General features: G+C 33.1%; 1 long non-coding RNA gene and 1 pseudogene across 1 annotated transcript in view; one reads left to right on the top strand and one right to left on the bottom strand.

Annotated features, from left to right (window-relative positions):
* The window catches only part of LOC125851946 (uncharacterized), a 10,688-nt gene extending 9,294 nt beyond the window's left edge, over positions 1 to 1,394 (bottom strand). Inside the window, exons 1-2 of the long non-coding RNA XR_007444948.1 lie at positions 985 to 1,394; positions 715 to 794 (exon numbers count right to left, since the gene is read on the bottom strand). This is a non-coding gene — a long non-coding RNA (uncharacterized LOC125851946). The remainder of the gene's footprint in view (positions 1 to 714; positions 795 to 984) is intronic.
* A 1,582-nt stretch (positions 1,395 to 2,976) lies between these two features.
* On the top strand, positions 2,977 to 9,469 carry LOC125851947 (chalcone synthase J-like; annotated as a pseudogene).
* Positions 9,470 to 15,287: the final 5,818 nt, after the last annotated feature.

The following is a 15,287-nucleotide window of genomic DNA, read 5'->3' as shown; positions in this document are numbered from 1 at the left end:
AAATTCAAACTTAAACATGAAAATGTGTAAATGACTAAATGTTAATAAAATGCTATCTACAACACCCTCCACAACTTTAACCATCCAAAATTTATCATCCATTTGTTTGTTTGCTTGTTCTTTTCTCTTATCATTCTTTTTTTTGTTTTTTTTTTGGAATATTGTAAGATATATTATCTTACCAAACTTCATTTTACCAATTTCTACCGTTATAAGAAGCCACTCATTGTTTTTCGATATGTAGTCTGCAGTATTAAAATAAATTTTCACACTCAGGAGTTGCACCGGTCATGATGACTTTCAATCCAAAGGTCAACGAAAAGAGTAGTACACTTTCATCAGTGAAAACTTTCAAAAATCACAACCTAAACAATTAAAGAGTATAGTAGAACTTCACTTGTGCAGAAGCTAGATTAAAGAAAACAGTACCTGAAATAATAGCAATATCATTCCTAAATTTCTCAAACGCCTTTCCATAATCTTTAGAAAGGAAGCATTTCAAAGATTCTAAGACAATTTCTCATAGTTTTTTGTTTCTGCTGTCGCTACAATCTGCCAAAAAAAACATAACCCAAAATCAAATGCCATGTTCTTTCCTTCAATATCATCAAACAATCCACATGCAAAGGCAAGTACCGAAAAATTAATCGTACCAGAAACCATTTAGATTGAAGCAGAGGAAACTATTCATTCATTAACTTAAGCTCATCTTACAATGGTTTCATTGTCGATCTCTGAAAGAAAAATTGCTAATGTGATTCCATCTGGTGGTTGAAAGGTACCCAGTAAAGATCCTATAAAGAATTAAATAAAGAAAATTGAAAAAAAGTACTCTGTTTTCAGAAATCACCAGAGAGCAATTGAAACAATAGGTGCATTACTCTATTTTCCAAAATACTCATGCATGAAGCAATAACGTCTAATTGAGTTAACAAATGTCAGAGTATTCACATAAGTGTAATAAGATTATTGTAAAATCTTTACCTGGGTTATCAAGGGACATGCCATGTTCCTTCATCTGACACGGCAATGTAGGACTTTTCACAGTCGATGATACCTTCTTCATTCTTTGGAGGTGTGTTGATGTATTCTCAAATTTCCACTTCCACATATGAAGTGGAACTCCAGGATCAATTGGAATGGAAACAGTAAAATTTCAGAACTTGGTGCTCGAAATCTAAATCGATGTTTCAATATTATCTAATAACATATAAGAACAAAGGAATTATATTACTCTCTAGAATAAAGAATCATGTATTTTGTAAATGCACCAAAGGAGAAGATACAAGGATAACTATTAAAGCTATATTGTGCTGGTCCAATCAGCTGATTAAACAATGTACAGTAATGTCTCTAAAAAAATTCCTAATAGTATTTTTTTAAGAAGTAAAATTTCATTCCTCACCTAACAATAGAGTCACCCACAATACCGTCAAGTAACTTCAATTCCTTGCTTGTTTATTCCTACTGAACTTGAAAATGTCCGTAGCTGCATTTGAAGAACTATTAATAGTGAGAAAGAGACCTTTATGCTCTTCTTTTTTATTATTTTTCTTCCAATTCAACACATCTTCTAAAAGTTTTAGTTAAAAGAGAGAAAGAGAAAGGAAAAACAGATTTATATTAAGATAAACCATTTGATTAATAGCTTAAACTGAATAACAATGTCAATTCACGAGTGGAATATCACATTGACAACATTTTCCTGCAAGTGCTTTTACTAAATTATCTTCTGCCACTCTAAGCTCAATTTTCAATTTCCCAAGATTTGCAGCCATGCCGAAAAGCATCAAAGCAAAAAAACACTTAATTAGTAAGATTTATCATGAAAATGGGCACCCAAAAAAATTAATTCTTTTTTAAAATAGAGTTCAATTCAACCCCTAATAGAAAATACCCTTCAAAGACGGTTACTTTTAAGAATGTCTGTAAATGGAAAAGTTTGACATATTAAATTCCATCATATACAGAATGTGCTGGTACTAAAACTCAGATCAAATCATTAGAAAAAGAGAACACTATGGGTATGAAGAAATCCCAAATGTAGTATTTTCAATTTACCCTGGAATTGAAGGGTTTCTTGAGCTTGGAGGTTGGTTGAATCCAAAGATTTTTGAAAAGAGATAGTGTCTGCATCTGTTGTTGAATTTATAAATCCCTATTACATGTTAACCTAAGTTGCTCCATTCTGCTTAGTCTAACATTTAGGGTTTACAAAATGAAAATTTGGTACTAGTCAAAATGGTAAAGATAAATGAAAAAAAAAAAAAGAAAAAAGGAAAGACCAAGAAATCTATATCATACCCAATTGAATTTTGAGGTTTCTGCTGGTATGTGACAGAAGAAATTTTTTGTTGCAACTCATCAATACAAAATTGAGACGGGTCTACACTCCTGGGCATAGGAGATGAAGAAGAAGTGGGTTCAGCATAGGAATTTTGTCCATGCAACATACCAACAACCACCTACCAATAAAGCAACAAAAATTGAAAGCAATATCAAAACAATCGAACATAAAAGTAACAAAACAAGACAAAGTTTAACCCAAAATCCTAGAAGAAGATGATGAGAAACCAAAGAAAAACAATGAGAGCAAAAAGGAGAGAAAAAATAGAATAGCAAACTGGAGAAGAGATGTAAGCTTACCTGGAAGGAGAGATTGCAGGGAGAAAGAATTTGAGATGCTTTGGCATGCGCATTGTTTTGGTAGAAAAAAAGACATATACACGTGTTAAACAAATAGGCACACAAAAGATCAATACCCAATGAAATAGGTACACATTTATAGTACCACTTAAATAGCTTTGTGTACAATACTTAATTGCAGTGTTAGTCCTATTGTTGCTGGCTTATAAATAAGGGTAATATATATATATATATATATCAACTAATGTTGTTATATCATTTGCATGTAAATCCTCTTGAAATAAATACTAATACAATTTCTTAGTAAAAAAGCAAATATCTCATATAAAGATGATAAAAATTTTGTGTTCCAATTTGCCGCCATCGGCGAAAATAGTCACTATCGAGGAGCTTAGTAGGGCACAACGGGCCGAGGGACCTGCTAATGTGTTGGCCATCGGAACAGCCAATTCTTCCAATTGTATCGATCAAAGCACCTATCCTGACTATTTTTTTCGTATCACTAATAGTGAACATAAGAGTGAACTTAAGCGAAAGTTTAAGCAAATGTGTAAGTTTAATCTTTTTGTTATCTTGATTTGCACAATTCCAATAATTCAAAATGTTTTCTTGTTAAGATTATGTTTTATTCTCTTCTTTTAATTTATAAAATATATTTAGTTAGGGGCTATATGCAAATTATTTTAAAATAATTTAACTGTGCATTTATTTAATGTCAATATTTTTTTTATTTTCATCTACTTTCTCCATTTATCAACATATTGAAACCAAACTTAAGAAAATACATACACTGAAAAGTCTATGAGTGAAAGAACAAAGGGTCGAAGATCTTGAGTTTTTGCTTTGGCTAATTGTTGTTCTTTGTTTTTGAGATTAATTATAATGTTAAAATTATTTTTGTATTTATATACTAATATTGAATTTTCTTGATTTCTTCGTGTTGGAACTCAAATTATGTTTAAATTGATTTTGGTTTACATTTGTGATCATATATTGTAGGTGCTAAATCAATGATTAAGAAGAGATACTTGCATTTAACCGAGGAAATCTTGAAAAAGAATTCTGTTGGATCAACAATGGAACTTGACCCACTGGAGACGACACCATCAAAGAAGAAGAATAGAGTCTCAAGTTCTACCATGGAAGAAGGTCATCTCAGACACAAAGCAAAAGAAAAACAAGAGAGTACAGTGAAAATAAACAATTTTAACCCTTTGATCTAAACAAGCCACCTGTCCTATCTTCCAGAAGTTTTCCAAATATTTTCTTGTAAATATTAGTTTTTCTTTTATTCAAAATGTAAATACAAGTTTGTTATTTCACAACAAATTAGAATCGGACAGCTGTGCAGTTTGTTAGGAGTAGATTCCCTTTGTATTCTTATAAATATGTATATTGTACAGTGATGAAATACACAAGAAAATTTTCTGCTCTTTTCTCCTTTCATATTTTTGCTCTATCATGGTATCAGAGCAGTAATACTGATCTATATTCTGATAATCTTTTCTTCTTTAGTTCACAGTCACTATGACTAGAAATACTGAAACAACTACTGGGACTCAAGTTCCCCTTTCAGCTGGGAATGTATCTCACATTGAGCTAATTAACCCAGCTCATCCTTTCTTCATAGCTCCTTCAGATTCTCCAGGTACTCTATTGGTGAACACAGTTTTTGATGGCAAAAGTTTTGGGGGATGGAAACGAGGAATGTGGATAGCCTTGACGGCAAAGAACAAATTTGGCTTTGTTGATGGATCCACCAAAGAACTTGAAGCTGAAACAGATATTCATAGAGCTTGGTCTAGATCCAACAATATGGTAATTTCATGGTTATTAAACTCTCTTTCTAGAGATATTTCTGAAAGTGTTTTGTACTACTCTACTGCTAAAGACATCTGGGCAGAATTAGAAGACAGGTTTGGCCAGAGTTCTGGGCCTCGACTCTTTCAACTTCAAAAGGATCTCAGTGACCTTGTCCAAGGGTCATCTGATATTGCTGCTTATTATACCAAAATCAAACGACTTTGGGATGGGTTGGATACTTTGGATTCCTTCACTCTCTGTGCTTATGTGTGTTCCTGTGGAGCAAAAGAGAAAAACATTAAGTCCAAGCAAGATGAACTTCTAGTCAAATTTCTAATGGGGCTTAATGACTCTTATTGTACTTCCAGAGGTAATATTTTGATGATATCACCTTTACCCTCTATTTCAAATGCTTATGCACTGTTGGTTCAGGAAGAAAAACAAAGAGAAGTACAAAATACCCCAAAATTTCCTGGAGAATCATCCTCTTTTGTTGTCGCTAACCAAGCTAATGCTGGACAAAGGTCCTTTTCTACTGATTTCAGGGCACAGAGAGTTTCTTATGATAACAAAAAATCCCCTCTCTTCTGTAAATATTGTAAGAAACTAGGGCATCTTGTTGAAAAATACTATAAGTTGCATGGTTTTCCACCAAACTTTAAGTTCACTAGGCAAAAAGTTTTTCAGAGTTCTGCTCAGGGACATGCAGTAACCTCAAATGAGTTCTCTGGAGACCCTTTCTTACTTGATAAAGAGCCTACAGATCAAGGAAAACTACTTTCTGCAGAACAACTAGCTCAAGTGATGCAGATGCTTCAGCATGTGAAAAACAGTGACCAAGGCACCAACAATTCTGAGGCAATAACTTCTGTTAACTGTGCTGGTACAACTCTATGTCCCAATCCTTTCTCCTTAAATTTGTATGTTGATCCTAAATCTTACAATAGGAATAATTGGATAATAGATTCAGGTGCAATTGAGCACCTGAGCTATAACAAGAATTTCTTTTTCGATTTCAAACCTCTGCCTAAATCTATTTATGTTCGCTTGCCCAATTCTCAAAAAATTCAGGTTAACCACTCAGGATCTGTCAAACTTTTCTCTAATTTAATCATTCACAATTTTTTGTTTGTTCCTAGCTTTCACTTCAACCTTTTATCTGTCCACAAATCGTGCAAACAACTTTCTAACCTATTATTTTTCACCTCTTCTCATTGTTTCATACAGGGCCCTTCAATGAAGAGCCCAATGCTCCTTGGTGAAAGTCAGAATGGTCTTTATGTTCTCAAGAGTAGTCTTCCAATTGTTTCTTCTGCAAATTCTAGTTCTAGTTTTCATTCCTTCAAGGATTTTACATCCAGTTTATCTTGTATTTCCATTAATGATGTTAAGAGCAAGTTATGGCATGTAAGGTTAGGGCATATGCCCCTCTCTAATATTCAACATATTAATGAAATTCCAGTTTCAGTTTGTTCTAAATTCTCTGTTCCTTGTTCTATTTGTCCTTTAGCAAAGCAACACAAACTTTCTTTTCCCAACAGTCAAATTACTTCTAAAGAGACTTTTGAATTAATTCATATTGACACATGGGGGCCTTTTCAAACACCTACTTATGATGGTTTTAAATATTTTTTGACCATTGTTGACGATTTCAATAGGGGTACCTGGACTTTTTTACTTACCACTAAAAGCAATGCTTTCCCTATACTTAAGTCCTTTCTGGCCATGGTAGACAGACAGTTCAACAAAAAGGTTAAAATAATCAGATCTGATAATGCTTGGGAGTTAGGGTCCAGTTATGAACACTCTAAATTTCTCTCTTCTCAAGGAATCATCCATCAAACCTCTTGTGTAGCCACACCACAACAAAATGGTGTGGTCGAAAGGAAACATAAACATCTTTTGGAAGTCTGTAGGGCTTTACTTTTTCAATCCCATCTTCCACACAAATTTTAGGGAGATGCTCTTATAACTGCAACTTATCTTATTAATAGATGCCCCACTAAGTTGTTCTCTTTCCAAACACCACATGAAAGACTATTCCTACATCCTCCTACTTATTCTCATTTGAAATGTTTTGGCTGTCTTGTTTTTGCATCTACACTCTCACAAGGAAGATCAAAATTAGCACCTAGAGCCGAACCTTGTATTTTTCTTGGCTATCCTTTTGGAAAGAAAGGATACAAATTATTGAGTTTGCATTCTCAGAAATATTTCATCTCCAGAAATGTTAAGTTCTTTGAAGATGTATATCCTTTTGCATCAGCTCAACTTTCTGTTCCCATTTTCCCATTTGATACTTCTGCTACTCATGTCCCTTGTGACTCTATTTCCCCACCTATTGTTCCACCTCCTATTACTCCTTCCATTCATGTTACTCCTATTATTTCTGATCATTTATCCTCTGGTTCCATCTCTCCCATTTCGACTTCCCTTCCTCTTCCTGATCCTATTGTTTTAAGGAGGTCTACTAGATCTGTCAAGACTCCTGCTTATCTTCAGGATTACATCTGCAATAGTGTCTATCTTTCTAAAATGTTTGACCTGTGTTTTTCTTCTCCTCCTCATGTCTGTCCTCTTGCTTTTTTTGCACTCTCTCCCGCCAATCAAGCCTACATTACTTCTTTATCCTATATTCAAGAACCTGTCTCTTTTTCCCAAGCTGTTTTATACCCAGGTTGGCAGGATGCTATGACTAAAGAACTTGAGGCTTTGATCACCAATGACACTTGGGAAGTAGTCTATTTACCTCCTGGTAAGAAGGCTTTGCCTAATAAATGGGTCTATAAGGTTAAATTGAATTCCTTGGGCTGTGTTGAACGTCTTTAAGGCTCGTTTGGTTGTTCGAGGAGATATTCAAAAAGAAGGTATTGATTTTACAAAGAGTTTTAGCCCTGTTGTTAAGATTACGACTATTCAATGTGTGCTTGCTATTGCAATTAAGAAAGGATGGGGACTATATCAATTAGATGTCAACAACGCATTTCTTCATGGTGACTTGGATGAGGAAGTTTATATGAACTTTCCAGCAGGCTTGAAAGTCACTAATCCTACTCAGGTTTGTCGATTGAAGAAGTCTCTTTACGGCTTGAAACAAGCATCGAGACAATGGTATGCTCGTTTGACGGCAACTTTGAATTTCAAGGGTTTTACTCACTCATTGAATGACTATTCCCTATTTTATAAATGTCATGACTCTTCTATCTCTATCTTAGCCGTCTATGTTGACGACATTTTGCTTACAGGCAACAACAAGGAAGAATTGGATGCTCTTAAATTGTTTTTGGACTCTGAATTTAAAATCAAAGATTTGGGGGACTTACATTATGTTTTGGGTATTGAAGTTATTAGGGAGCCTCATGGTCTGATTCTTAACCAACGAAAGTTCCATCTGGAACTTCTGTCTGAATATCACTGTCTTGGTCTCAAGCTTGCTCATTCACCTATGGATCCCACTAAGCGGTTGCAGGCTGATATGGGTTCTCCATTACCAGATGCAACACCTTATCGTAGGTTAATTGGCCAACTGAATTTTTTGACTCACACTCGACCGGACATCTCCTTTTCAGTCCAACACCTCAGCCAGTATATGCAACAACCTCATCAAGCGCATCTTATAGCTGCACATCATGTTCTCCATTATCTTCTAGCTGATCCAAGTTTGGGTATTTTTCTGAATTCTTCCTCTTCTTTCACTATGCTGGCCTTCTGTGACTCTGACTGGGCAGCTTGCCCTGACTCTTGCCGATCTGTGAGTGGCTTCTACATCAGCCTTGGGGGAAGTCCTATTTCTTGGAAATCAAAAAAAACAACCATCTGTTTCACTGTCCTCTGCCGAAGCTGAGTACAGATCTATGCGACGGGTTGTTGCGGAGTTGACTTGGCTTGCTCGTCTTCCTTCAGATCTCTCCTTCCCGCCTTCTTTGCCCATTTCCCTTCATTCCGACAGCCAAGCCTCAATTCATATAGCCAAAAACCCAGTCTTTCATGAGCGAACGAAACATGTTGATTTGGATTGTCACTTCATCCGCCAACAATATCTCAACGGTCTCATTTCACTCTCTTTTCTCTCTTCCTCATTTCAAATCGCTGATCTTTTCACTAAACCCCTTCCTGGTTCATCTCACCATTTGTTGTTGGGCAAATTGGGTGTTCGTTCCTCCCTCTCCAATTTGAGGGGGGGTGTTGGATCAACAATGGAACTTGACCCACTGGAGACGACACTATCAAAGAAGAAGAATAGAGTCTCAAGTTCTACCATGGAAGAAGGTCATCTCAGACACAAAGCAAAAGAAAAACAAGAGAGTACAGTGAAAATAAACAAATTTTAACCCTTTGATCTAAACAAGCCACCTGTCCTATCTTCCAGAAGTTTTCCAAATATTTTCTTGTAAATATTAGTTTTTCTTTTATTCAAAATGTAAATACAAGTTTGTTATTTCACAACAAATTAGAATAGGACAGTTGTGCAGTTTGTTAGGAGTAGATTCCCTTTGTATTCTTATAAATATGTATATTGTACAGTGATGAAATACACAAGAAAATTTTCTGCTCTTTTCTCCTTTCATATTTTTGCTCTATCATATACGACAGACTGTGAATATAATGCACCTTCTCTTGATGCTAGACAAGAAATAACAATTATTGAGGTTCCAAAACTTGGGCAAGAGGCAGCCCAAAAGGCCATCAATGAATGGGGCCAACCCATATCTAAGATTTACCCATTTGATCTTTTGCACAACTAATGATTTGAACATGCCAGGAGCCGACTATCAACTCATTAAAATTCTTGGACTTGATCAATCAGTTAAGCGATTCATGTTATACCAACAAGGTTGTTCTGGTGGTGGAACTGCTCTTCAATTGGCTAAGGATTTAGCTAAGAATAATAAAGGTGTTCGATTTCTTGTTGTATGTTCAGAATTAATCAACTTGATAGGCTTTTAGGGCCCAAGTGACACTTAACTTAAGTGTTTTGGTTGGTGAAGATTTTTTTAGTGATAGGGCATCCGCTGTGTAACATCCCGACTTAGAAAGAGCTAAAAATAGAAAAACTAATTTGGAAAGTGCCAAATCTGAAATTTTTTCAAGTTAAGCTTAAGTGGTGAGTTTTGGATCAACTTCAAACGACCATAACTTTCAATACAAGATGAGTTAGGTGGCCCATAAGATATCAAATGAAAGGTCTTGAAATCCTCTTTCCAACACCACCAAATTTGATAAATTTCGAGCTCATATGATGGAGATATGCCCATTTGAAGTTAGACTGTCCAGTTAATTTCTCGACAGGTACCATCACAATTATCGATGACTACTTGACATTGTCCCCTGAGTTAGGAACACAAAACCTTGGAAAAGCACAAGGTGTATATGTTACTGATGGTGCAGAGACATTGTTAAGGATTACTGTTCATCTTACTTGCTGAAAAAAAAAATTTAAGCAAGAGATGGTGGATTGATATAAATTGTGTGAAAAATGAATTTGATTTGTGTTTTTTTTTCCTTGTAATGTTTTACTTTTGAATTGAATATAAACATATATGATATATACCTTTGTGTTCTGTCCTAATTTATGTGGCATACTTTCATAAGTTTCACCTAGGTACAATCTTGATTAGCGGCAACCAAAGTCGCCACCAAAAAAAAAATCTTGAACATTCCTAAACCAATTTTGTAGTGGCCACATTGGGTCAATAAATTTTTTTGAAAAAAAAAAAGCATAAAGATACGAAAATTCTGCCTCAATTCAATTTATTTTTACTAATACTATATGAGTAAGTTCCTTCACATGTCGTTTGAATTCAATGCATCTGTTAACCTTTACGTTTGTCTTCTTAAATTTGATTTCTCGTAGTTAGCTATTTTGATCCATTCTAGGTTTCAGGTCGTTTACTGTTTGTTTTAAGGGTGACATGGTTTGGATATGAATATGTGGTGGTTCGTTCATAAAGATTCATGGAGGTTTAAATTTCATTTGGTATATGATTAAGCCTTGATTTAGTATTTGTTTAGTGCTAGCTCGACCCCTCTTAATTCAAATTTTTGTGTATCATTCATGGCTTTGTTAAAGTTTAACCTTGTCAAATGTAGTTCGCTTTTACATAAAATCGATCGGGTGCTTGTGTAATATATTTATCGTGACTTGAGTACAATGGTTATTGGGTTTCATTAAGTCAGTAACTCTCTAATAGAATTGACTTTGTTAAGATAATTGTGTTTTTCTTGTTCTACAAATTATTTTTAATCTTTAAAAGACTATGTTGATAGATTGCAATAAAAAGTTCTCACAATGGTGTATCCGTTTTATTTCTATATTTTTATTTGTTTGTAATAGTAATCCTAGAGTTAATAGCTAAACTTGCATTTAGTTTGTTTGCTGGAAAATTATGTCTATGGTTTTTTTTTGTTTTTAATCTTTACCCACTTTCCTTGTTTTACGTACATGGTTAAGAAATTATGATAGGGTTACTGTGATAATCAAGCTCCTTGGTTTGATGGTGTTATGTGTTCTTTTCTTTTACTTAAATTTTAGAGTTGTACAAGTGCTTTGTTTACCATGATAATTTGGGTTGTTAGTTTGTTTTGATTTGTTCTAAACTAATGCTTCCATCCTAAGAGATTGGTCTCCTATGATTGACCTAAATGTAGCTCTTTGTCATGTAATCTATCAATTTGTTAGTCATTTATAATTTGTTAACTGCCTAGTTTCTTTATAATCCATTAGTTATGATAGCTTTGGTTTGCCAAGATTTGTATTCCCTTTAACTATCTTATGTGCTTCTTTAGTCAAACTGATTGTTTAGTTAGTCATGCCTACTGTTTAGTTGTCCATTTAATGAATAAGTTTTTTTTTCCTAATCCTTCTTGTCCTTTCGCTTTGCATGAACTCTATTTCGGGATGAGTCTAATAAGGCCCTGTTTTCCTTGCATTATTTCATTGGATCAAATCCAACAACACCCGTATTTGAGTCAGCCCCGTCAATGTCCGAAGAAATTGGAAGCTGAAACAGGTCTCGAAAAGCAGAAAAATGGGTTGTATACATCCGTATACACTGATATACGACAGATATATACAAAAACGGGAATTGGGTTAAACCCAAAAAATTGCAGTGAAATTGGTCCAAAAAGAAGGCCCAAATTCATCTTCTCCTTTACTCTCTCTTAAATCATTTAATTGTGATTATTTATTGTTTTGTTGTTTATTAACTCTAACTTTAGAATTATTAATTCCCCAAAAGATGAACTATGTTTCATTATGTTAGTAAATCTTTTTATCAACTCTTGTATTTTCATTTATAATCTTTAGTCAAAACTTTTTTTTTTTTATCAGTTTAAAATAGTTTTCATATTTTGATTAACCAAAAAATAACTCAAATAAAAATCAACTACGCTAGTTTTGTTAAAACTCTAATTACTTGTCTCTAATTCAAATGTTTCAATTAAGGTCTCATTTTCTTAAAAAATAAAAATCGCTCTTTGTTTAACCATTTTCTCAAAGTTAATCGAATAGTGTAAATTATTATTATTTTTTATGTTAAATAATTTTTCCAAAGAATTAGTCAAAATATTATTTTAGTCAAGTCGTAGGATAACCGCATGTTAGCGGCTACTTTAAGTGCTAATACCTTCTTAGAGTAGAAATAAGAACTTCTTATCCATTTTCTCTAAATTTATAAAGATTTAATATGTTAAAATCTTTTTTAAATTAAGTTTTCTTAATTTCTTTCAAAAATTAAGTGGCGACTCTTTCTAAGTATTTCTCAAATTGTTTTATACTTAGAAAATTTCAAAAAGTGATTTTCCTAAAGTATAGTAAAATTACGACACAACAATGTAGACTTGTAAAAATTAAAGGATTATTTTCTTATATACTCATGTCACTACTTCTTCGTTGTCGGTCTATGAGATATACTAGATACACGTGGTTTCGTACTCATACTACACTTGATGCACTCTTTTGTGGTGCAGATTATATTTCAAATTCTAGCGTATTTCTTGGAGCTTGAGTCTGAGTTTGGATTATCTTGGAGTTGTGGTGAGCTACTTGGATATTCTGCGGCCCATACCTTCATTAATCTCTATTTATTAGGTTGTTTTGGTATTCTGATAGGACATTTCTTATGTTTCGACTTGTTATATAATTAGACTTGTATTGACTTTTAGAAGCTCTTGTACTTATGACACTAAATCTTGGGATGGTATTTCAGTTTTCCGCAATTTACTTAAAAGACTTAGTATGTACTCCCTCCGTCCCTTTTTATATGTCATCCTTTTCTATAAATAGTTGGACCACAGTACTCGTCGTTTTATAAAATTTATGCATAAATTACAATATTTTGCCTATTATACCCTTAATAGAGTAGTTAATTAATCTTGAAAATGTAAATACTTTGACCAACCTAGAAAATCTACAAGTAATTAAATAAGGGTAGAAGAGTAAATTAAAGTTACATCATTTCTTAATGCAAATGCGAAGTAAAAAGGTGACATATAAAAAGGGACGGAGGGAGTAAGATATTTTGCTTGCTACTTACTTTTCCATATTTTAAGTGGAATTGGTTAACTTATTGGGTTGGCTTACCTATCGGTTGGGAACATAGGTGCCATCACGACTAGTGATTTTGGGTCGTGACATGTCTAAACTTGAGCGACTTGTGAAACTGTTTTCTATCAATTAGTGTTTAATTTCTATGTTTCGATTTATATGATTCATTTTTTTTTAGTCGGTTAAAAAAATGACACATTTCTATATTAAGTAACAATTTAACTTTATAATGTTCATTTTATCCTTTATGAAATGAATTATAGTCACATAAATATCTATCACTTATTTTAAATCACTAGTTTTAAAAATCTTTTTTTCTTTCTTAAATTTTATGCCAAGTCAGATTAACTCATATGAAATAACAGAAGGAGTAACTCGTTTGCTTGTTTTGATGAGTGCATTTTAATTCATGGAGACGGAGGGAGATACCCAAACCCAAAAAAAAGTTAGGATATAATGGCCCAAAATTAGTTTGGGAAAATCACTTACGTGTACATTTTTTTAAAAATATTTATGATATTTGTCAACATTATTCTTTTAATCATATATAACAATTTGGCTGAATGGCAATATTGCTAAAAGTTGCGAATGACAACACTTTTTGCTAAGTTTAAAGGGAAAAAATTGTTTTACGTAAGTATTGCTAAAAGTTGACAAAAATGGTAATAAATTAAAGGGAAACTTTCACATATATCCACTCAAAAATAGTTTAATTACTCTCCATAGCTATAGTTTAATAATTACAATTCATAGCTACATATGTATATGGAGGAGAGAGGCGAGCGAGACTGTGAGAGAGAGGAGAGAGGCGAGAGAGAGGGAGCAAAGAATGGGAGAAAGGTGAATTATATATGTATATAGGTTAGATAATTGTATATTATACATATGCATTTGTATATATGGCAAGCGAGATTGGGAGAGGGAGGAGAGAAGCGAGCGAGAGAGGGCAGAGAGTGGGAGAGAGGTGAATTGTATATGTATATAGATTAGATAATTGTATATTATATAGATGTATTTGTATATTCTGGTGAATTATACATATACAAACGTGGCTAATTATACAAACTCGAAGTCAGCCCGCGTAATTAATGTATAATGTTAGTCATGAGTGGTAATTATAACAAACTATAGCTATGATAAGTAATTAAGTAGTATAAGTTTGCTTAACCGCGTAATTTTCCCTAAATTAAAAGTATACTTAAAAATAGTAATTATTAAATAAAAGACCTTCACTTATGTAATTTTTCTATATCTTTCTCATATATGGTCTCACATTTTTTTTTTCCGTTAATGACTCGAACCAGTACTTTTATAGTTAAAAGCAGAGATTGGAGAGTGTTTATTATCCGAGTGAACTTTTAAGTGTGATCACTGGACATTGCTATGGAGAGGCCTAAAATAAACTTTTCCCGTCTCAATTTACGTGACATAAGGAAATTTTGAGATTTAAACAAATCTACGACCTTAAAATTTTCATATATCGTTTAAATATTTTGTATTATTAATTATTGTGACTTATAGTACTTTTTTTGTAGTTTACAAATATATAAATTTCATTTTTTTTTAAAAAAGATTTCTGGTCAAACTTAAATTATTTGATTTTCGAAAAATAAAATGTATCACATAAATTGAGACACAGAGGATAGTAATCATCTCAATATACGTGTTCTTGAATCATATTTATAAATTCAATTACACTGTTTTAGAACTTAAATAAATTAGGGAAAATTGTATGAAATAACAAACTATTAATTCAAATTAAATGTTATAACCATAGTTTCTTTTATTTGTAATTCGCAACAAACATTTCATGTTTTTTGCCATCCCATTTGTATACCGAAATATACAAATAGACCGAATATACAAATACATGACCCGTTTGTATACCGAAATATATAAATGCATGACCCATTTGTATATCGAAATATACAAATAGACCCAAATACATATTTTATATATATATATATGTATACCGAAATATACATATTAAAAGCCATAACAAAAATTAAGTTTGCTATGGAGCGCAATTACACAAGCTATAGTTATATCATACAAATATGATTTTTATATTTACTCTAAATTAGGGAAAATTGTATGTATATCCCAACAATTTAATTATTGATATATTATTTGCACACACATCAGTATAGCAAACACAATCCAACAGATGTCGACGTACACATCGCTGTTTATTATCTTGCATTAATTGATACATGATTATGGGGCCATGAAATGCTTTATTTTTTTTATTTAAATATTTCAGCAAATCTAATATAAAGATTTCTTCTTTACA

The sequence above is a fragment of the Solanum stenotomum genome, unplaced genomic scaffold (genome assembly GCF_019186545.1).
Source record: "Solanum stenotomum isolate F172 unplaced genomic scaffold, ASM1918654v1 scaffold30785, whole genome shotgun sequence".
Classification (NCBI taxonomy): domain Eukaryota; kingdom Viridiplantae; phylum Streptophyta; class Magnoliopsida; order Solanales; family Solanaceae; genus Solanum; species Solanum stenotomum.
The sequence above is the reverse complement of the archived record's forward strand: the minus strand, read 5'-3'. Positions and strand labels throughout refer to the sequence as shown.